Source organism: Lissotriton helveticus, chromosome 3_2 (genome assembly GCF_964261635.1).
Source record: "Lissotriton helveticus chromosome 3_2, aLisHel1.1, whole genome shotgun sequence".
NCBI classification, from domain to species: domain Eukaryota; kingdom Metazoa; phylum Chordata; class Amphibia; order Caudata; family Salamandridae; genus Lissotriton; species Lissotriton helveticus.
Genome location: NC_136062.1, coordinates 247549511 through 247571593, shown reverse-complemented (window position 1 = coordinate 247571593; position 22083 = coordinate 247549511). Strand labels below are relative to the sequence as shown.

The following is a 22083-nucleotide window of genomic DNA, read 5'->3' as shown; positions in this document are numbered from 1 at the left end:
CCTCACCCTCCCAGGTCTCCTCCCCGGGCCGGATGGGAAGCTGCTTTCTGTTTTGCTTGTTCTTTAAGAAACGGACCAAACACTGCTCACTTACACACCTGTCTCTGCTGTTCTGTTAGTCACATGCTCCCCAAAACCCCCAATTCCATCCATCCTCATTCACCCAAACCTAATTACTTTACCCTCATTCTGCTGTCGGTCATTGAATAATTTCCTCATGCAACAACACACGTACGGTGCGGGTGGCGGTGCCCCAGAGAGGATAGACCATCAAGTGCAGCCACCGCCAGCCATCAGTACACTAGTTTTGCAAACCCAACCGAATCAAAAACAGACTCTGAGCGCAAGCGTGCATCTGTTCGGCAGGTAAGGCCGCAGTGCGTGTTTTGGAAACTCATCTGTTACTTGATTAAAGCTTGGCTGCATTCATCTTTGCAAGGGCAGCTCCACGACGGACACCGGAGACTGTAAGCTGCTACCAGCTGAAACCATGAAGCTGGGGCGCACTGCTTAGTGTCATGCTACACTAAAATGGGCACGAAAGGCTGAAGAGAGGGCAGGGAGAGGCCACCGTGGTTAAGAACCAAAATGCACCCAAACAAAGAGTAGAAGAGAAAGAACGGCGAGTGTCAGTGAAGTGAAGGATGAGGGCAGGCGGGCCACTAACCACACACAAGCAAGAACAACAACGAGCTGACAGTGCCAACAATTGCTTTAGAGGTCAAACTTACGACCCCTACGTATCCACTTTCAAAGGACTTGTGCAAGAGCCCTGCTCAGGTCACCATTTAGAATTCCATTCCCATAATTAACATGGATAGGGCATCAGAAAATTATAATACGTGCAGTGACCTGTATTATCTGGTTTTGTTTTGGTACGGGGAGATTAAGTGCTTTGCCCAGAATCACTGATATGGAGCGCACGCCGAGGCTTGAACTGGGTTCCTTCGCTTTAAAATCGCCAGCTTTGGCTGTAAGGCCATGATATCTCCCTTCGGTCTTTTAAGATATGTAAATTTGGATATCACGGACAACAAAGTAAGACCACATTGAAAAAAGTTTACATTTGAAGAGTTTTACTTTTATATTTTTAACTATGGTTTATTTAGCATTTATTTGACTGGAAGGTATTAGAGTGCTTTACATGAGCACCAGTGATGTTACACAACAACATATTTACTTTTGGTTTGGCACAGGGAGATTAAGTGCTTTGCCTAGAATCACCGATGTCGAGCGGACGCCGAGGCTTGAACTGGGTCCCTTAGCTTTAAAGTCTGGACCTTTGGCTGTAAGGCGATATTCTCTTCTTTCGGTATTTTAAAGTAATGAAAAGTTAGATTTTATGGACAAATAAGTAAGACCATGTTGCAAAAAGTTTAAATGTAAAGAGATTTTCTTTTTTTTTTTAAATAAATCCGGTCAGTAATTTTTTTTGGGGGGGACGTGCTGCTGCTAACAATAATTCCCATGGCAATTGTATTTTTGGGCGACGTGAAACAAATAAAAATACCAATTGCAACTACATGGCGAGTCGTGCACTTTCTTCTCTAGGCTAAACTTTTTTTCCAGCAAATGAAAATTCATTGTAACTTGTTCACACCATCAAAGACCTCTTGTCTCGGCTACTCTTATATCTTTCAACAAAAAAGTCTGTAAATTACCTTCACAATGGCCTTCTTGCCCACCTAACGCCACTATTAACCAAAACAAGCATGTGCAATGCAATAGGTTTCGCATTAATAAAGTTTGAACTATTGGCATTGCTGAAGAATGCAACACCAATAGCTCAAACTTTAATAATGCGAGACCTATTGCATTGCAAATGCTTGTTGATTTTTGCAGCCAAAATGAAATGGTACTGACCTTTGGTAAATAGTGTCTATCCAGCTTCATAATGCACACCTCATACTCATTCAAATCTTCTCCTACAATCTCTGGCAGATTTATTTATATAGGGATCAAAGACCTCGTGCCCTTCTGAACCTAGACAATGTAACAGTAGCACAGTTTTCCTTTCGGCACTCCGTGATGCTCCACATACCTTTGCATACCTTTCACAGACCTTGCACCACTTCTGCCACCTAATGGGTGGATCCCCAGCTGCTGATAAAAAGAATGGAGGAGCGGTTACATTCTGCATGTTGACTCAAATTCCTTCCTGAGACCAAGACTGCTAAACAGATATGAATTGACAGAATTCTCTGTATGGCCGAGTATTAATAATCTTGCTATAATGTCTTTTGTGAAACATATGCTGGGAATGGTATCGAGAAATGCTAAAGGGGATTGCTCAAAAGTTTCTCCATATCGCTTCTTTCATGTAACTTTCCTTTCCCATTTGCGACCGCTTCACTGATGATGAGCACAACAATTTCTTCGCTAAATTGAACGTGTCCTCCTCCACATGAGGAACAAGCAGGATGTTAAGACCCTTGAAATCACTTCCACTTCTTACATGTTGGTTAGGACTTCCGCTTGTCGCCAGGATGAGAAGGTGGTTGGTAATAATATCCAAGATACAGTAGTAAGGTGTAAGCTGGTAGTTTATTCCTGAAGGCAAAGGTCCCATCCATCCAGGACAGCTGCTCTTGAGTAACTCTCTTAACATCTCTCTTCCAGTCTGACAGCTCTCACATTCCATCAACTTGGCATCCACCTGGTTTGGTTTAGACACGCACCAACCTACAAGAGGCCACAAACATGAATCCTTTGAGGATCCAACAGTCCCGGTGCTCAAATCTGATTGGCTGCCAACACTACAAACCAGAAAGTGTTGGCAGTCATCTTGGGACTCTGCTTGAGCAGAATCCCAGAAAAACGTAACAAGAAAAGGGGATAGGGTAGAAATACCATGACCCGCTAGGCCTCCTGGGGGAGGTGTGAGGGTGGAGGTGGGTCCTGGAATCACTCTGTAAATAATAGGAAAAGGGACAATCCCCGAAGTGGGTCTAATATTTACATGAAACAAAAAGCTCCACTCAGAGTTGATGTAAGTGCATTTGGCCACTTTCTTCTGATGGTCTTACCTACTTGGAGCATGGTGAGCAAGTAGTGTTAATCGGTCATGCTTGTAAAATGCACACTCTTCACAGCCAGAGACATTAAAGTCCTGAATCAGTTCTTGTAGTTATCCAAACCACCCACTACCTGGCCAACTATAAGATTCTACAGCTAAAGACACTTTGTTCGCAAGACAAGTGTAATTTGCTTTTAACATTCAAAGTAAACCAGGGAAATTCACTCTGAAATTTCTAAGGACACCTAGTTCTGTAGCACATCAAAGTCAACCCTGTAAACCTGGTATTAGTTCTATAACCTCACAGTAGGCCACTACTGGGAGATTGCAGACCTTAATAATGTAAATTAAACTATTTAATGACCCTTCCATTTGGTTTGGCCCATCGTTATTATTGTGTCTCTACTAAGCCCCAGCAATGCTTACATTGTTAGCTTCTTAATGAACGGACATAATCTTACATTAAATAAATGTGCTCAAATCGTACTTTTGATTACTCTGGTAACTTGTCTCTATTTTCCCGTCTGCTGTTTGATCAACCACAGCTTAGTTACTTACCGACTTGAAACACACAATGTAAGCTGACTTTTATGGACTTTAAACAATCTGAAAATATTTCAGTTGCTTCCTTCCTGGAAAGGTTTTTGTAAATTGATTATTACATGCTCTTTGATAACCTCTTCTACTTCAGAATCTCAGTGATGCTCTTGATAAGGCATCTTAAATTCCAAAATGTAGTTGTAAGGATCAAAATATGGGAGCAGTCAATACGATCATATCAATCTACTTTTAAAAACCAAATTCAGCACTGATTTTCAAGTATATAGCATACAGAGTGGGCATTTGGCTCCTCTTATGCTGCTGCGTATTTTTGTCCGGGTGGAGAGCATTCCCTTTCTATGCTGCTACTTCCACTCCTGGGAGTTGTTCGTGTGGCTTTGCTGCTCTATATTGATCTTCTGTAGAGTAACCATAGTGTCTCTCTACTACTTTAACCTAATATTAAGCTCATCTCTTCACTTCCTGTCACAGAGCAAGTGTGACCTTTCCATCGCCTTTTTACTCAACTGAGGCAATAAGAAATTAAAGTGTGCGTTTCTTGTATACAGCCAGAGGCAATGTTGTGATCACTCCATTCTCTTCACACTTTTGAAGTTCTGACGGCCTTTTCCTCACACCTTGGCTCTAAAAAAGGAAATGAAAAACTGATTACCTGCCCCCTCACTCAGCTGTTGCTAGAGAAAAGTGTCCTTTCTGACTTACTGCTAAGCTAGTGTATGAGATGTTGTTTGTCATTTTCACCTCCTTCTGGTGGAAGAGGTAGTAGTATTTTTGTTGTTGTTGCTGGTTGAGGGATTGTCCTTTAAAACCACTAGTACTTTGTTGCTGAAGTTGAAAGGAATGCCCCAGCCCTGTATTGGTGTAAGTGGGAATTTACCATTCATGTCTACTCACTTTCTCTAGTGGACAATTAAATATTTCCTTTTGTATCTCCTTATTCATTTGGGGGAAGAATAGTCTGTGCCCTTAAAGCTCTTTTTCTCCCCCTCTTCTGCTTTGCTGGGGCAAAGTGTCCCTTTATGCACCACTCCCTTGATGGGGGAGGGAGAGCCGTTTATGTACTCTGCTCTTTTGAAAAAAGGGTAATCATTTGTCTCCTTGGTCGTTTAGTGGAAGGCATGTTCTGCCTTCAGCTCGCTCCTTTGGGCAAAGTAGGAAAATAGTCCTTTTCTCCTTCTGCTCCTTTGGAGTGAAATGTTTTCTGGCCATCGCTCTTTTTGTTGGAGTAAAAATGGTTGCCGTTTGTGCCCCCTTGAATCGATGGTGTCCTAGGAAGCAGTATCCTCCTCTACACTTTTCTTTTGTGGTAGAGCAGAGAGTCATGTCTGCATGTGCTCCAATGGGGTAAAAAGGAAGAGCCTTTATCGTCCTTTTCATTCTTTGGTGCAGTAGGGAGGATTGTCTTGTCTGGCAACACTCCTTTAGTGGCAGAGAAAGTATTGTCCTTTCTGCCCCTGGATCCTTTGCTGAGATGTGTTGTGTTATCCTTTCTGCCTTTGGTGGATTAAAGGAGTGTCCGCTCTCCTCCTTACTCCTTTGGCGTATTGAAGGAGTGTCCCAGCTAATCTTGCTCCTTTGGTGGAGGAAAAAGTTGCTATGGTGAAGGAGGAGTGGAGAGGCCATGTTTTTCCTTGTCCTGTCGAGGAATAAGGAAGGAATGCCCACTCTGTCCCTTTTGCACCATTCATGTAGTTGGTAGACATGACCTGGCTTCAGTGAAAGAACCACGAGTATCCTTCTTGCCTCTTGCTCTTCCTGCGATGCTGGAATATGTCCCCCTTGCTGTTGTGGTGGAGGAGCAGGGTATGTCATTTTATCCCTTCTTTGGTGCAAAAGGAGTTCCTTTTGTGCCCCTTCTATCTTTGGTGGAGAATGACGATGTTCTCTCTCTCTGTCACTTTGTCCATTCTGCACCCTTGCCTCGAGAACGCATTTTGGCCAAATGACTTCATTGAATGGGAAAGGATGATGTGTCCTTTCTGTCGCCGCCTCTATTGGTGATGGGGCGGGGGTTGGAGGAAGATGATATGCCCTTTCTATGCCTGTGCTTAAGTGGCGGATCATAGGTTAGCTAGCGAGCAAAGTTAGTAGATATAGGTAAGTAGGTGACAGATTCGGAAGCCGTTAGAAGATTTCAATTCAAATTCTATTGATGGAATAAGTGCGGTCTATATTTACTCCTTCCACACACGGCCCCCGATTAGTAGAAAGAGCTGAAGTGCTGCCACCACTGCCTTTATTAATAACTTATATCCCAAGTGCTTCTTCACCTCCTCCCAAAAAATCCCATCTTTTCCCTCCCAATGTAAGCGTTGGCAGACATGCAGACGTGTGACCTTTCATCTGCTGGCCAGCGACCTCTCATTCTCTTTGTCAGGAAGCGGTAGGACAAGGCCACTTGTGTCGAAGCCCAGCAAATGCACAAAGCGAGCCCTGTGCTTGTTGGGTATGCACGTGGTGGGATATGAAACGGGGAGAGGGAATGTCGGGGTGCCTTAAAAACGGAAAGTCTGATTTTCCTCATCGGAAGGTGAAAGCTCGGCTACGCCTCTTTGGTTTCATGTACTGGCCCCAAATCTTCTGAAGGAAAAAACAGTCAGCGCCTCACCCTTTTCAAAGGTATCTACAGCTGTCCCCTGGGCGCAGCGTGCTCTTTTTAAGTTCTATATATAGCTGCAGAGGCAGGCCTCAACCCTACGCTCTCAACTCCCGCCCCTTGTTTCATTTCCTATGTTGGAACCAGTACTGAAAATAGCTACCGGAACGAAGCAGCTGTGATAATTGCACAGCGTCTCTAATTGGTGATTTTCTCTCTAGTGAGGCTTCTTTGTTAGCTTGTCTTTGACGGAGTGACCGATTCCTTTCCCAGTCATTGATTCATTCACCCTGCGTGATAGCAGCTAGTATGTAATAAATTCGACTTTTAAAATGTCCAGCTGAAATTGTCGCGGTAATAATGTCATTTCCTCCTTTATTATCTATTACAAATGTAGAATTTCAATTGTTTTCATTACGTGCATTGTTTAATTTACCTAACTGGACCCTAATAACCATTAACGGCCTTAAACTCTAACTAGCCCTTAATTTAAAATCCCAAACTACCCCATACTACTATCAATCCTTGAACTCTGAAAACCCCCTTGCTACTCCTTAATCCTACCATTTTCTAAACCCCAAAAACCCATAACTACCCCTTCATGTTACTAATCACAGAATCCTTGCTACCACTTTTTGCACCCTACCCTGAAAACCTATTACCCATTGATGCTACCCTTCCTTGAACCCAAAACTCGTTACTCCCCAATCCTATTGCTAGCCTTACTTGAACCCTCGAAACATCCTTACTGCCTTTTATAACTAACCTTCCCTGAACCTTAAAATAACCTTACTACACTTTTATGCAGCCTATCCCTGAACCCTAGAGCCCCAAACCAGCGGTTAGTGCTACCCTTCTTTAAACATTAAACCATACTACTCCTTAATGCTACCCTTTCCTGATCCCTTATTCGCCCTTCATTACCCTTTGTCATTGCCAGTCCCTAAACCCTACCAACCCCTAAGTACACCTTAAAATTACTCTTCCCTATATCCTAAAAAACCTTACTAGTCTAATGCCACCCACCTTACTGTAAATACTCCACTCTACATTAGCAAAATAATTCCCCCTGCCCCCAGTGCAGTTGCCTTTTCCTTTTTTGGCGCAAAATATTTTCAGTCTTATTTTGTAGCCACATCTTTCTTATGTCGAAGTATACCAGAAAGCACAGCTGTCTGATTTTGAAAAGATTTACTGAGGCCTTTCTGCAAGCTTCATTGGGAATGCATTCTGCCTATTGCTTATCATTGACTTTGCTTTCTATTAGCTGGTTTTATTTGTTTTACGCTCTCCAGTATGTCTTTGTCCTACTTGTGGAGTATAGCGTGTTTACCATTGCTTCTTGTATTATTCCACAAGTGCTCACTTTCTGTAAATAGGCCTTTACATTTTGTTCTTATCTTGTCATATTGGCTGTGCATTCAAAGACAGTGGTCAACTTTCAGACTCTGTCACCTGAGGGAACTTGGTGTTTACTCTTCTTTCTCTGACTTCAAAGTGAGAGGATTTATGTGACAATCTTGCTGTATACCGGTGGTCGGAAATGTAAAATTAAAAAGTCTGTAAATGAATGTGCATATATTTCAGAATAATTACGAAAGCAAAACTGAAGTACATTTTTTTGTAATTCTGAAACGATTATTTTAGTTTGGTGCCATTTCCACACATTATCATTTGTATGCTTTAACGTTTTATCAGTAGAACTATACATGCAAATGTAATGGCAATTTCAGTTGTCTTAAATGATAGTGCTCTCCCACACCATGCATACTCCACTTTATACCACTCCACTCTCTGCCTCTCTACGCCACCCTGCCATGCCACCCTGCCACACCCTGCTGCTGTATGCCGTTTTGCTCTGCTCTCATTCTCTGGCCCACTCTACTCTCTGGCCCTTCTCCACTCTCTGGCCCTTCTCCACTCTCTGGCCCTTCTCCACTCTCTGGCCCTTCTCCACTCTCTGGCCCTTCTCCACTCTCTGGCCCTTCTCCACTCTCTGCCTCCTTCTCCACTCTCTGCCTCCTTCTCCACTCTCTGCCTCCTTCTCCACTCTCTGCCTCCTTCTCCACTCTCTGCCTCCTTCTCCACTCTCTGCCTCCTTCTCCACTCTCTGCCTCCTTCTCCACTCTCTGCCTCCTTCTCCACTCTGTGCCTCCTTCTCTGCCTCCTTCTCCACGCTGTGCCTCCTTCTCCACGCTGTGCCTCCTTCTCCACGCTGTGCCTCCTTCTCCACGCTGTGCCTCCTTCTCCACGCTGTGCCTCCTTCTCCACGCTGTGCCTCCTTCTCCACGCTGTGCCTCCTTCTCCACGCTGTGCCTCCTTCTCCACGCTGTGCCTCCTTCTCCACGCTGTGCCTCCTTCTCCACGCTGTGCCTCCTTCTCCACGCTGTGCCTCCTTCTCCACGCTGTGCCCCCTTCTCCACGCTGTGCCCCCTTCTCCACGCTGTGCCTCCTTCTCCACGCTGTGCCCCCTTCTCCACGCTGTGCCCCCTTCTCCACGCTGTGCCCCCTTCTCCACGCTGTGCCCCCTTCTCCACGCTGTGCCCCCTCGCTGTGCCCCCTCGCTGTGCCCCCTCGCTGTGCCCCCTTGTCCACGCTGTGCACCCTCGCTGTGCCCCCTTGTCCACGCTGTGCACCCTCGCTGTGCCCCCTTGTCCACGCTGTGCACCCTCGCTGTGCCCCCTTGTCCACGCTGTGCACCCTCGCTGTGCCCCCTTGTCCACGCTGTGCACCCTCGCTGTGCCCCCTTGTCCACGCTGTGCACCCTCGCTGTGCCCCCTTGTCCACGCTGTGCACCCTCGCTGTGCCCCCTTGTCCACGCTGTGCACCCTCGCTGTGCCCCCTTGTCCACGCTGTGCACCCTCGCTGTGCCCCCTTGTCCACGCTGTGCCCCCTTCTCCACGCTGTGCTCCCTTGTCCACGCTGTGCCCCCTTGTCCACGCTGTGCTCCCTTGTCCACGCTGTGCCCCCTTCTCCACGCTGTGCCCCCTTCTCCACGCTGTGCCCCCTTCTGCACGCTGTGCCTCCTTCTCCACGCTGTGCCCCCTCGCTGTGCACCTTCTCCACGCTGTGCCCCCTTCTCCAGGCTGTGCCCCTCTACGCGACACTGCCATGCCACCCTGCTACACCCTGCTGCTGTATGCCGTTTTGCTCTGCTCTCATTCTCTGGCCCACTCTACTCTCTGGCCCTTCTCCACTCTCTGGCCCTTCTCCACTCTCTGGCCCTTCTCCACTCTCTGGCCCTTCTCCACTCTCTGGCCCTTCTCCACTCTCTGGCCCTTCTCCACTCTCTGGCCCTTCTCCACGCTGTGCCTCCTTCTCCACGCTGTGCCTCCTTCTCCACGCTGTGCCTCCTTCTCCACGCTGTGCCTCCTTCTCCACGCTGTGCCTCCTTCTCCACGCTGTGCCTCCTTCTCCACGCTGTGCCTCCTTCTCCACGCTGTGCCTCCTTCTCCACGCTGTGCCTCCTTCTCCACGCTGTGCCTCCTTCTCCACGCTGTGCCTCCTTCTCCACGCTGTGCCTCCTTCTCCACGCTGTGCCTCCTTCTCTACGCTGTGCCTCCTTCTCTACGCTGTGCCCCCTTTTCCACGCTGTGCCCCCCTTGTCCACGCTGTGGCCCCCCCTGTCCACGCTGTGGCCCCCCCTGTCCACGCTGTGGCCCCCCCTGTCCACGCTGTGGCCCCCCCTGTCCACGCTGTGGCCCCCCCTGTCCACGCTGTGGCCCCCCCTGTCCACGCTGTGGCCCCCTTGTCCACGCTGTGGCCCCCTCGCTGTTCACCTTCTCCACGCTGTGCCCCCTTCTCCACGCGGTGCCCCCACACTGTGCCCTCTTCTCCATGCTGTGCCCTCTTCTCCATGCTGTGCCTCCTCGCTGTGCCCCCTTCTCTACGCTGTGCCCCCTCGCTGTGCCCCTTCTCCACGCTGTGCTCCCTCGCTGTGCCCCCTTCTCCAGGCTGCCCCCCCTGCCATGCCACCCTGCCACACCCTGCTGCTGTATGCTGTTTTGCTCTGCTCTCATTCTCTGGCCCACTCTACTCTCTGGCCCTTCTCCACTCTCTGGCCCTTCTCTACTCTCTGGCCCTTCTCCACTCTCTGGCCCTTCTCTACTCTCTGGCCGTTCTCCACTCTCTGGCCGTTCTCCACTCTCTGGCCCTTCTCCACTCTCTGGCCCTTCTCCACTCTCTGGCCCTTCTCCACTCTCTGGCCCTTCTCCACTCTCTGGCCCTTCTCCACTCTCTGGCCCTTCTCCACTCTCTGGCCCTTCTCCACTCTCTGGCCCTTCTCCACTCTCTGGCCCTTCTCCACTCTCTGGCCCTTCTCCACTCTCTGGCCCTTCTCCACTCTCTGGCCCTTCTCCACTCTCTGGCCCTTCTCCACTCTCTGGCCCTTCTCCACTCTCTGGCCCTTCTCCACGCTGTGCCTCCTTCTCCACGCTGTGCCTCCTTCTCCACGCTGTGCCTCCTTCTCCACGCTGTGCCTCCTTCTCCACGCTGTGCCTCCTTCTCCACGCTGTGCCTCCTTCTCCACGCTGTGCCTCCTTCTCCACGCTGTGCCTCCTTCTCCACGCTGTGCCTCCTTCTCCACGCTGTGCCTCCTTCTCCACGCTGTGCCTCCTTCTCCACGCTGTGCCTCCTTCTCCACGCTGTGCCTCCTTCTCCACGCTGTGCCTCCTTCTCCAGGCTGTGCCGCCTCCTCCACGCTGTGCCGCCTCCTCCAGGCTGTGCCGCCTCCTCCACGCTGTGGCCCCCCCTTGTCCACGCTGTGGCCCCCCCTTGTCCACGCTGTGGCCCCCCCTTGTCCACGCTGTGGCCCCCCCTTGTCCACGCTGTGGCCCCCCCTTGTCCACGCTGTGGCCCCCCCTTGTCCACGCTGTGGCCCCCCCTTGTCCACGCTGTGGCCCCCCCTGTCCACGCTGTGGCCCCCCCTGTCCACGCTGTGGCCCCCCCTGTCCACGCTGTGGCCCCCCCTGTCCACGCTGTGGCCCCCCCTGTCCACGCTGTGGCCCCCCCCGTCCACGCTGTGGCCCCCCCTGTCCACGCTGTGCCCCCCCTGTCCACGCTGTGCCCCCCCTGTCCACGCTGTGCCCCCCCTGTCCACGCTGTGGCCCCCCTGTCCACGCTGTGGCCCCCTTCACTACACTCCTCCCCTTTCTCTACACTCTCTGCCCCTTCTCCACTCACCACCCCTTCTCCCCGCTCCGCTCCACACACCCCTCTTCACACACCCCGCTCCACTCGCCCCGCACCGCTCCTCTCGGCACGCCCCGCCCTGCTCCTCTCGACATGCCCCGCCCTGCTCCTCTCCACGCGCCCCGCCCTGCTCCTCTCCACGCGCCCCGCCCTGCTCCTCTCCACGCGCCCCGCCCTGCTCCTCTCCACGCGCCCCGCCCTGCTCCTCTCCACGCGCCCCGCCCTGCTCCTCTCCACGCGCCCCGCCCTGCTCCTCTCCACGCGCCCCGCCCTGCTCCTCTCCACGCGCCCCGCCCTGCTCCTCTCCACGCGCCCCGCCCTGCTCCTCTCCACGCGCCCCGCCCTGCTCCTCTCCACGCGCCCCGCCCTGCTCCTCTCCACGCGCCCCGCCCTGCTCCTCTCCACGCGCCCCGCCCTGCTCCTCTCCACGCGCCCCGCCCTGCTCCTCTCCACGCGCCCCGCCCTGCTCCTCCACGCGCCCCGCCCTGCTCCTCTCCACGCGCCCCGCCCTGCTCCTCTCCACCCGCCCCGCCCTGCTCCTCTCCACCCGCCCCGCCCTGCTCCTCTCCACCCGCCCCGCCCTGCTCCTCTCCACCCGCCCCGCCCTGCTCCTCTCCACCCGCCCCGCCCTGCTCCTCTCCCTCGACCCGCCCCGCTCCTCTCCCTCGACCCGCCCCGCCTTGCTCCTCTCCCTCGACCCGCCCCGCCTTGCTCCTCTCCCTCGACCCGCCCCGCCTTGCTCCTCTCCCTCGACCCGCCCCGCCTTGCTCCTCTCCCTCGACCCGCTCCTCTCGCCCCGCCCCGCTCCTCTCGACACGCCCCGCTCCTCTCGACACGCCCCGCCCCTCCCCTCTCGACACGCCCCGCCCCTCCCCTCTCGACACGCCCCGCCCCTCCCCTCTCAACACGCCCCGCCCCTCCCCTCTCGACACGCCCCGCCCCTCCCCTCTCGACACGCCCCGCCCCTCTCGACACGCCCCGCCCCTCCCCTCTCGACACGCCCCGCCCCTCTCGACACGCCCCGCCCCTCTCGACACGCCCCGCCCCTCTCGACACGCCCCGCCCCTCTCGACACGCCCCGCCCCTCTCGACACGCCCCGCCCCTCTCGACACGCCCCGCCCCTCTCGACACGCCCCGCCCCTCTCGACACGCCCCGCCCCTCTCGACACGCCCCGCCCCTCTCGACACGCCCCGCCCCTCTCGACACGCCCCGCCCCTCTCGACACGCCCCGCCCCTCTCGACACGCCCCGCCCCTCTCGACACGCCCCGCCCCTCTCGACACGCCCCGCCCCTCTCGACACGCCCCGCCCCTCCCCTCTCGACACGCCCCGCCCCTCCCCTCTCGACACGCCCCGCCCCTCCCCTCTCGACACGCCCCGCCCCTCCCCTCTCGACACGCCCCGCCCCTCCCCTCTCGACACGCCCCGCCCCTCTCGACACGCCCCGCCCCTCTCGACACGCCCCGCCCCTCTCGACACGCCCCGCCCCTCTCGACACGCCCCGCCCCTCTCGACACGCCCCGCTCCTCTCGACACGCCCCGCTCCTCTCGACACGCCCCGCTCCTCTCGACACGCCCCGCCCCGCTCCTCTCGACACGCCCCGCCCCGCTCCTCTCGACACGCCCCGCCCCGCTCCTCTCGACACGCCCCGCCCCGCTCCTCTCGACACGCCCCGCCCCGCTCCTCTCGACACGCCCCGCCCCGCTCCTCTCGACACGCCCCGCCCCGCTCCTCTCGACACGCCCCGCCCCGCTCCTCTCGACACGCCCCGCCCCGCTCCTCTCGACACGCCCCGCCCCGCTCCTCTCGACACGCCCCGCCCCGCTCCTCTCGACACGCCCCGCCCTGCTCCTCTCGACACGCCCCGCCCTGCTCCTCTCGACACGCCCCGCCCTGCTCCTCTCGACACGCCCCGCCCTGCTCCTCTCGACACGCCCCGCCCTGCTCCTCTCGACACGCCCCGCCCTGCTCCTCTCGACACGCCCCGCCCTGCTCCTCTCGACACGCCCCGCCCTGCTCCTCTCGACACGCCCCGCCCTGCTCCTCTCGACACGCCCCGCCCTGCTCCTCTCGACACGCCCCGCCCTGCTCCTCTCGACACGCCCCGCCCTGCTCCTCTCGACACGCCCTGCTCCTCTCGACACGCCCTGCTCCTCTCGACACGCCCTGCTCCTCTCGACACGCCCTGCTCCTCTCGACACGCCCTGCTCCTCTCGACACGCCCTGCTCCTCTCGACACGCCCTGCTCCTCTCGACACGCCCCGCTCCTCTCGACACGCCCCGCTCCTCTCGACACGCCCCGCTCCTCTCGACACGCCCCGCTCCTCTCGACACGCCCCGCTCCTCTCGACACGCCCCGCTCCTCTCGACACGCCCCGCTCCTCTCGACACGCCCCGCTCCTCTCGACACGCCCCGCTCCTCTCGACACGCCCCGCTCCTCTCGACACGCCCCGCTCCTCTCGACACGCCCCGCTCCTCTCGACACGCCCCGCTCCTCTCGACACGCCCCGCTCCTCTCGACACGCCCCGCTCCTCTCGACACGCCCCGCTCCTCTCGACACGCCCCGCTCCTCTCGACACGCCCCGCTCCTCTCGACACGCCCCGCTCCTCTCGACACGCCCCGCTCCTCTCGACACGCCCCGCTCCTCTCGACACGCCCCGCTCCTCTCGACACGCCCCGCTCCTCTCGACACGCCCCGCTCCTCTCGACACGCCCCGCTCCTCTCGACACGCCCCGCTCCTCTCGACACGCCCCTCCCCTCTCGACACGCCCCTCCCCTCTCGACACGCCCCTCCCCTCTCGACACGCCCCTCCCCTCTCGACACGCCCCTCCCCTCTCGACACGCCCCTCCCCTCTCGACACGCCCCTCCCCTCTCGACACGCCCCTCCCCTCTCGACACGCCCCTCCCCTCTCGACACGCCCCTCCCCTCTCGACACGCCCCTCCCCTCTCGACACGCCCCTCCCCTCTCGACACGCCCCTCCCCTCTCGACACGCCCCTCCCCTCTCGACACGCCCCTCCCCTCTCGACACGCCCCTCCCCTCTCGACACGCCCCTCCCCTCTCGACACGCCCCTCCCCTCTCGACACGCCCCTCCCCTCTCGACACGCCCCTCCCCTCTCGACACGCCCCGCCCCTCTCGACACGCCCCGCCCCTCTCGACACGCCCCGCCCCTCTCGACACGCCCCGCCCCTCTCGACACGCCCCGCCCCTCTCGACACGCCCCGCCCCTCTCGACACGCCCCGCCCCTCTCGACACGCCCCGCCCCTCTCGACACGCCCCGCCCCTCTCGACACGCCCCGCCCCTCTCGACACGCCCCGCCCCTCTCGACACGCCCCGCCCCTCCCCACACGCCCCGCCCCTCCCCTCTCGACACGCCCCGCTCCTCTCGACACGCCCCGCTCCTCTTGACACGCCCCGCTCCTCTCGACACGCCCCGCCCTGCTCCTCTCGACACGCCCTGCCCTGCTCCTCTCGACACGCCCCGCCCTGCTCCTCTCGACACGCCCCGCCCTGCTCCTCTCGACACGCCCCGCCCGACACCCCCCGCTCCTCTTGACATGCCCCGCTCCTCTTGACATGCCCCGCCCGACACCCCCCGCTCCTCTTGACATGCCCCGCTCCTCTTGACATGCCCCGCTCCTCTCGACATGCCCCGCTCCTCTCGACACGCCCCGCCCCACACCCCCGCTCCTCTCGACATGCCCCGCTCCTCTCGACACGCCCCGCTCCTCTCGACACGCCCCGCCCTGCTCCTCTCGACACGCCCCGCCCTGCTCCTCTCGACACGCCCCGCCCTGCTCCTCTCGACACGCCCCGCCCTGCTCCTCTCGACACGCCCCGCTCTGCTCCTCTCGACACGCCCCGCTCTGCTCCTCTCGACACGCCCCGCCCCACACCCCCGCTCCTCTCGACATGCCCCGCCCCTCTCGACACGCCCTGCCCCGCCCCTCTCGACACGCCCTGCCCCGCCCCTCTCGACACGCCCCGCTCCTCTCGACACGCCCCGCTCCGCTCGACACGCCCCGCCCTGCTCCTCTCGACACGCCCCGCCCTGCTCCTCTCGACACGCCCCGCCCTGCTCCTCTCGACACGCCCCGCCCTGCTCCTCTCGACACGCCCCGCCCTGCTCCTCTCGACACGCCCCGCCCTGCTCCTCTCGACACGCCCCGCCCTGCTCCTCTCGACACGCCCCGCCCTGCTCCTCTCGACACGCCCCGCTCCGCTCGACACGCCCCGCTCCGCTCGACACGCCCCGCTCTGCTCGACACGCCCCGCCCCTCTCGACACGCCCCGCCCCTCTCGACACGCCCTGCCCCGCTCTCGACACGCCCCGCCCTGCTCCTCTCGACACGCCCCGCCCTGCTCCTCTCGACACGCCCCGCCCTGCTCCTCTCGACACGCCCCGCCCTGCTCCTCTCGACACGCCCCGCCCTGCTCCTCTCGACACGACACGCCCCGCCCTGCTCCTCTCGACACGCCCCGCCCTGCCCCGCTCCTCTCGACACGCCCCGCTCCTCTCGACACGCCCCGCTCCTCTCGACACGCCCCGCCCTGCTCCTCTCGACACGCCCCGCCCTGCTCCTCTCGACACGCCCCGCCCTGCTCCTCTCGACACGCCCCGCCCTGCTCCTCTCGACACGCCCCGCCCTGCTCCTCTCGACACGCCCCGCCCTGCTCCTCTCGACACGCCCCGCCCTGCTCCTCTCGACACGCCCCTCAACACGCCCCGCTCCTCTTGACACGCCCCGCTCCTCTTGACACGCCCCGCTCCTCTTGACACGCCCCGCTCCGCTCGACACGCCCCGCTCCGCTCGACACGCCCCGCCCTGCTCCTCTCGACACGCCCCGCCCTGCTCCTCTCGACACGCCCCGCCCTGCTCCTCTCGACACGCCCCGCCCTGCTCCTCTCGACACGCCCCGCCCTGCTCCTCTCGACACGCCCCGCCCTGCTCCTCTCGACACGCCCTGCTCCTCTCGACACGCCCCGCCCTGCTCCTCTCGACACGCCCCGCCCTGCTCCTCTCGACACGCCCTGCTCCTCTCGACACGCCCCGCTCCTCTCGACACGCCCCGCCCTGCTCCTCTCGACACGCCCCGCCCTGCTCCTCTCGACACGCCCCGCTCCTCTCGACACGCCCCGCTCCTCTCGACACGCCCCGCTCCTCTCGACACGCCCCGCTCCGCTCGACACGCCCCGCCCTGCTCCTCTCGACACGCCCCGCCCTGCTCCTCTCGACACGCCCCGCCCTGCTCCTCTCGACACGCCCCGCCCTGCTCCTCTCGACACGCCCCGCCCTGCTCCTCTCGACACGCCCCGCCCTGCTCCTCTCGACACGCCCTGCTCCTCTCGACACGCCCCGCCCTGCTCCTCTCGACACGCCCCGCCCTGCTCCTCTCGACACGCCCTGCTCCTCTCGACACGCCCCGCTCCTCTCGACACGCCCCGCCCTGCTCCTCTCGACACGCCCCGCCCTGCTCCTCTCGACACGTCCCGCTCCTCTCGACACGTCCCGCTCCTCTCGACACGCCCCGCTCCTCTCGACACGCCCCGCCCCGCTCCTCTCGACACGCCCCGCCCCTCTCGACACGCCCTGCTCCTCTCGACACGCCCCGCTCCTCTCGACACGCCCCGCTCCTCTTGACACGCCCCGCTCCTCTTGACACGCCCCGCTCCTCTTGACACGCCCCGCTCCTCTTGACACGCCCCGCTCCTCTTGACACGCCCCGCTCCTCTTGACACGCCCCGCTCCTCTTGACACGCCCCGCTCCTCTTGACACGCCCCGCTCCTCTTGACACGCCCCGCTCCTCTTGACACGCCCCGCTCCTCTTGACACGCCCCGCTCCTCTTGACACGCCCCGCTCCTCTCGACACGCCCCTCTCGACACGCCCTGCCCCGCTCCTCTCGACACGCCCAGCTCCTCTCGACACGCCCCGCTCCTCTCGACACGCCCCGCTCCGCTCGACACGCCCCGCTCCGCTCGACACGCCCCGCCCCGCTCCTCTCGACACGCCCCGCTCCTCTCGACACGCCCCGCCCCGCTCCTCTCGACACGCCCCGCCCCGCTCCTCTCGACACGCCCCGCCCCGCTCCTCTCGACACGCCCCGCCCCGCTCCTCTCGACACGCCCCGCCCCGCCCCGCTCCTCTCGACACGCCCCGCTCCTCTTGACACGCCCCGCTCCTCTTGACACGCCCCGCTCCTCTTGACACGCCCCGCTCCTCTTGACACGCCCCGCTCCTCTTGACACGCCCCGCTCCTCTTGACACGCCCCGCTCCTCTTGACACGCCCCGCTCCTCTTGACACGCCCCGCCCGACACCCCCCGCTCCTCTCGACATGCCCCGCTCCTCTCGACACGCCCCGCCCGACACCCCCCGCTCCTCTCGACATGCCCCGCTCCTCTCGACGCGCCCCGCCCGACACCCCCCGCCCCTCTCGCCACGCCCTGCCCCGCTCCTCTCGACACCCCCCGCTCCTCTCGACATACCCCGCTCCTCTCGACACACCCCGCCCGACACCCCCCGCTCCTCTCGACATGCCCCGCTCGACACGCCCCGCCCGACACCCCCCGCTCCTCTCGACATGCCCCGCTCGACACGCCCCGCCCGACACCCCCCTCGATACGCCCTGCCCCGCTCCTCTCGACACGCCCGCTCCTCTCGACACGCCCCGCTCCTCTCGACACGCCCCGCTCCTCTCGACACGCCCCGCTCCTCTCGACACGCCCCGCTCCTCTCGACACGCCCCGCTCCTCTCGACACGCCCCGCTCCGCTCGACACGCCCCGCTCCGCTCGACACGCCCCGCCCCTCTCGACACGCCCTGCCCCGCTCCTCTTGACACGCCCCTCTCGACACGCCCCGCTCCTCTCGACACGCCCCGCTCCTCTCGACACGCCCCGCTCCTCTCGACACGCCCCGCTCCTCTCGACACGCCCCGCTCCTCTCGACACGCCCCGCTCCTCTCGACACGCCCCGCTCCTCTCGACACGCCCCGCTCCTCTCGACACGCCCCGCTCCTCTCGACACGCCCCGCTCCTCTCGACACGCCCCGCTCCTCTCGACACGCCCCGCTCCTCTCGACACGCCCCGCTCCTCTCGACACGCCCCGCTCCTCTCGACACGCCCCGCCCGACACCCCCCGCTCCTCTCGACATGCCCCGCTCTTCTCGACACGCCCCGCCCGACACCCCCCGCCCCTCTCGACACGCCCTGCCCCGCTCCTCTGGATACGCCCGCTCCTCTCGACACGCCCCGCTCCTCTTGACACGCCCCGCTCCTCTCGACACGCCCCGCTCCGCTCGACACGCCCCGCCCCTCTCGACACGCCCCGCCCTGCTCCTCTCCACACGTCGTGCTCCACCCCCTTCTCCACTATCTGCCCTGACGCTAACTTTTAGTCATGATGAACAGCCACACTGGTGTACATCATGACTGAAATACACTAGAAAAGCCAATAGCTCTTGCATAGGCAATTTATTTACAGATTCTTATATAGTGTGAACATGTCCGTCCGGGTATCAGAATGCTGTACATATAGCATTCCGGTCACAACTGACGGAAAAAGCAGGGAGCCAAACATTATATAGTGTATCATTCAGCCTGGCGGATCCAAGATGCAGGAGTCCACCAGACGCTAGACAAGCTGAGAAGGTTCAGTACTCCTAGAGAAGGAATCTATGCATCAGAAGCTTTTTTCCCTTCTTTTTTGAATGTAGTAGTCAAGGGGCTTTTCCTGGTTTCAGGTGGTAATTCATTCTTGGGGTAATGCCAGAAAAGGAGCGGTTGTGTGTTCTCTTTTTGTGAACTTCTGTGATTTCAACAATATCAAGTTAGCTCTTCTTAAGGAACGACATGGATATTTCATGTTTTTTTGCCAGATTGAAAGGAGTCTTATGGTGAAGGGCCTTGCGCGTAATGCATGCAAACTTCAATAGGATTCTTGCTTTAAACTGAGCTATTTTAGATCTGGAGTAATGTGGTCGTTTTCCTGCATCCTGTTGTGAGTCAGGCAGCTGAGTTCAATGTGCCTTTAACGGAACCAGCTTTACTTTGGGTAGGCCAGCAAGGTTCGCACTCCCGTAATCTAATCGGAAAATGACTAGAGATTGTGCTTCTAACTGAAAGTCCTCAGGGGGCAGGAAGGGTTTGATTTTCCTGAGAGTGTTCATTCGGTAATTGGCTTCCCTGATGGTTGCACTGATATGATCTTGCATATTCAGGTATTTGTCCAATGTTATACCTAAAGATCAAATAGAGTCAATAATATGGAGGGAGCAGGTGAGAGCTGTGAGTTGTTTGAGCCATTCTTCTGTGGAGGTAGAGAGATTGTGAGGGGTGATCAAAAAAGATTCAGTTTTGAGGGTGTTAAGCATGAGGTCATTACGGGTCAGCCATTGTTAGTTTTTCAATAGGATGCACTTGAGGGTTTCGATACCTTCAGGGGAGAATATTTAAAAAATACAATTCTGTCTCATCATTGTATATCAGGTAATGAATGTTTGAGAGCTTCAACGTTTTGGTAAGAGGTGCCAGGACAAGTTGAATAACGTAGGTGAGAGCATGGAACCTTGAAGTACTCTAGTTATTGATGTAATGGCAGATTGGCTGTGATTGACTTTGATTCTCTGAGTTCTGTTAGGAAGGAACAAAGCAAACTAGTTTAAAATGGGACTAGATATCCTATTTTCGGGATCAATCAACCATGCTGTCATGTTTTTTTATTTATTTATTTTTTTTAAAGACCTTAATTGCACACTTCCGGAATAACACAGCAATTGGCCTACAACCCCCTGGGCCGGCCGCATCAATTACTAGCATCTTTAAACATTATATTGATAACAGCCCTTTAGCCGACAACCCTGGGGTCTGGCGGCGTTGTAATGAGTGGTGCACATATGTTATGCAATATGTATATCGGAGCATCGAAAAGGCCTATATTTTTCTCATTGCAGTCTGCCTTGTCTCATAATATACTCATATGAAACTGTAAACAAACAAACTCGCCGACATTCAGCACGACAACAGTCCCAGCAGGTGTAAGAGCAAAGGCACGCATGGGATCGGAGTAGACACACAGTGTATCAAATAAAAGGTCTCACCATGTAATGAACTCTGGCCCAAAGATGTTCTCACTATTCCCACTCTCCCTCCATTTCCTCATCAGAGCCAGTATCATCATCATCTTCCGGTAGTAGGTCACCCCTGTATGAGTTCCATGGGGACCAGACCGTGTTCCATTTACGAGGGCATGCCCTATTTACATATACAGTCCGTTCTGTAAGCATTAATAGGTCCATGTTTCTACACCACTGCGCCACTGTGGGCAGCTCTGGGGACCCCTATTTTTGCGCTATGTCTCGTTTCGCTACTAGCATAGCTAAAGTACCCCATATCAGCCCGTACCTAGATAGATCGTTTGGCTCTCAGATATTTAACAGGCACCTACGCGGTTCATGAGTCAGTGACACCTCCAGTGTTTGTGACATTGTGCGCATCACCCGACGCCAGTAGGCGGCGATTAGTGGGCAATCCCAAAGGGTGTGAAGCAGTGTGCTTTCCTCCCCACAGCCCCGAAGACAGTATGGATGCGGAGCTCTGTGTAATTTGTTTAATGTGGTTCTTGTATAGTATATGCGGTGCAGGATTTTTAATTGGACTAGTTTGAGCCTGGACGAGATTCCCACCTCCTTTGGGGATGCCAGCACCTCATTCCATTCTGTCTCGTCCATGTCCCCCAGCTCGTCCACCCATTTCTCGCGCAGTTTCAGCGTAGGGTCTGGTTGGTTATTTAATAGTTTTTTATAGGTAAGGGAGGTGGCACTGTGTTGCATATAATCTGTAAGCAATCTATCCTCCAGCGGGGAACACTCCGGGACCTTACTGTCTAGTGGTATCGCCTGTAACAATGCGTGTCTTATCTGCACGTATCTATAGGTTTCGTTTTGCCCTAAGTTGTACTGTTGCTGGAGAAGGGAGAACGGGACCACTGTTCCCTTGTCCCACAGGTCCCCCACCGTGGATATTCCGATGTTATCCCATTGCGTGAACCCTTTACTCTTCCTCAGCTGCCCCAATGCCTTAGTGTCCCAGAGCGGAGTAAGTTTAGTGATGGTATCCCTCCACCCCAGCTTCGCCTGCGCCGTGTGCCACAGCGTGACTGTGTGTTTCGTGGGTCCGATCAGCCGAGCCACCTGACCTCTGTTGTAGAGTACTGAAAGCATACAAACCGTGCCTAGCTGTGCCCTATCCGCCCTGTAGGCGGGGTCATCTCGAGGCGCATGTATACACTGGTTGACTATTTTAAGCTGGGCGGCCCAGTAGTACAATTGCAAGTTCGGCAGAGCAATCCCTCCCTCATACCAACTCTTGGTCAGTTTAACTTGGGCGATACGTGCTGGCCTGTTGCCCCATAGCAGGTTGGACACCAAGGCTTGTACCTGACGAAAGTAACTCGGTGGGACAGGGTAGGGTGAATTTTCTAGTGCATATAAGAACCTCGGAAGTGCCATCATTTTATAAAGCGCCGCTCGGCCCAGGAGCATCAGCGGCAATGAAGCCCAGTGTTTAACATCAGTACGAAGCCGGGACTTGGGCGGAAGCAAATTTTTTTGAAAACAGTCTGTTTGGTTGTCAGTTATGTGAATACCCAAGTATTTAAAAGATGATGTGGTTAGTTGCAGCGGGCATTGTATACCGAGCTGCGGT

General features: G+C 57.4%; 1 protein-coding gene across 3 annotated transcripts in view; it reads left to right on the top strand.

The window, feature by feature from the left end:
• CSK (C-terminal Src kinase) overlaps positions 1 to 22083 on the top strand; it is a 797455-nt gene that overhangs the window by 181553 nt on the left and 593819 nt on the right. The window lies entirely within an intron of this gene.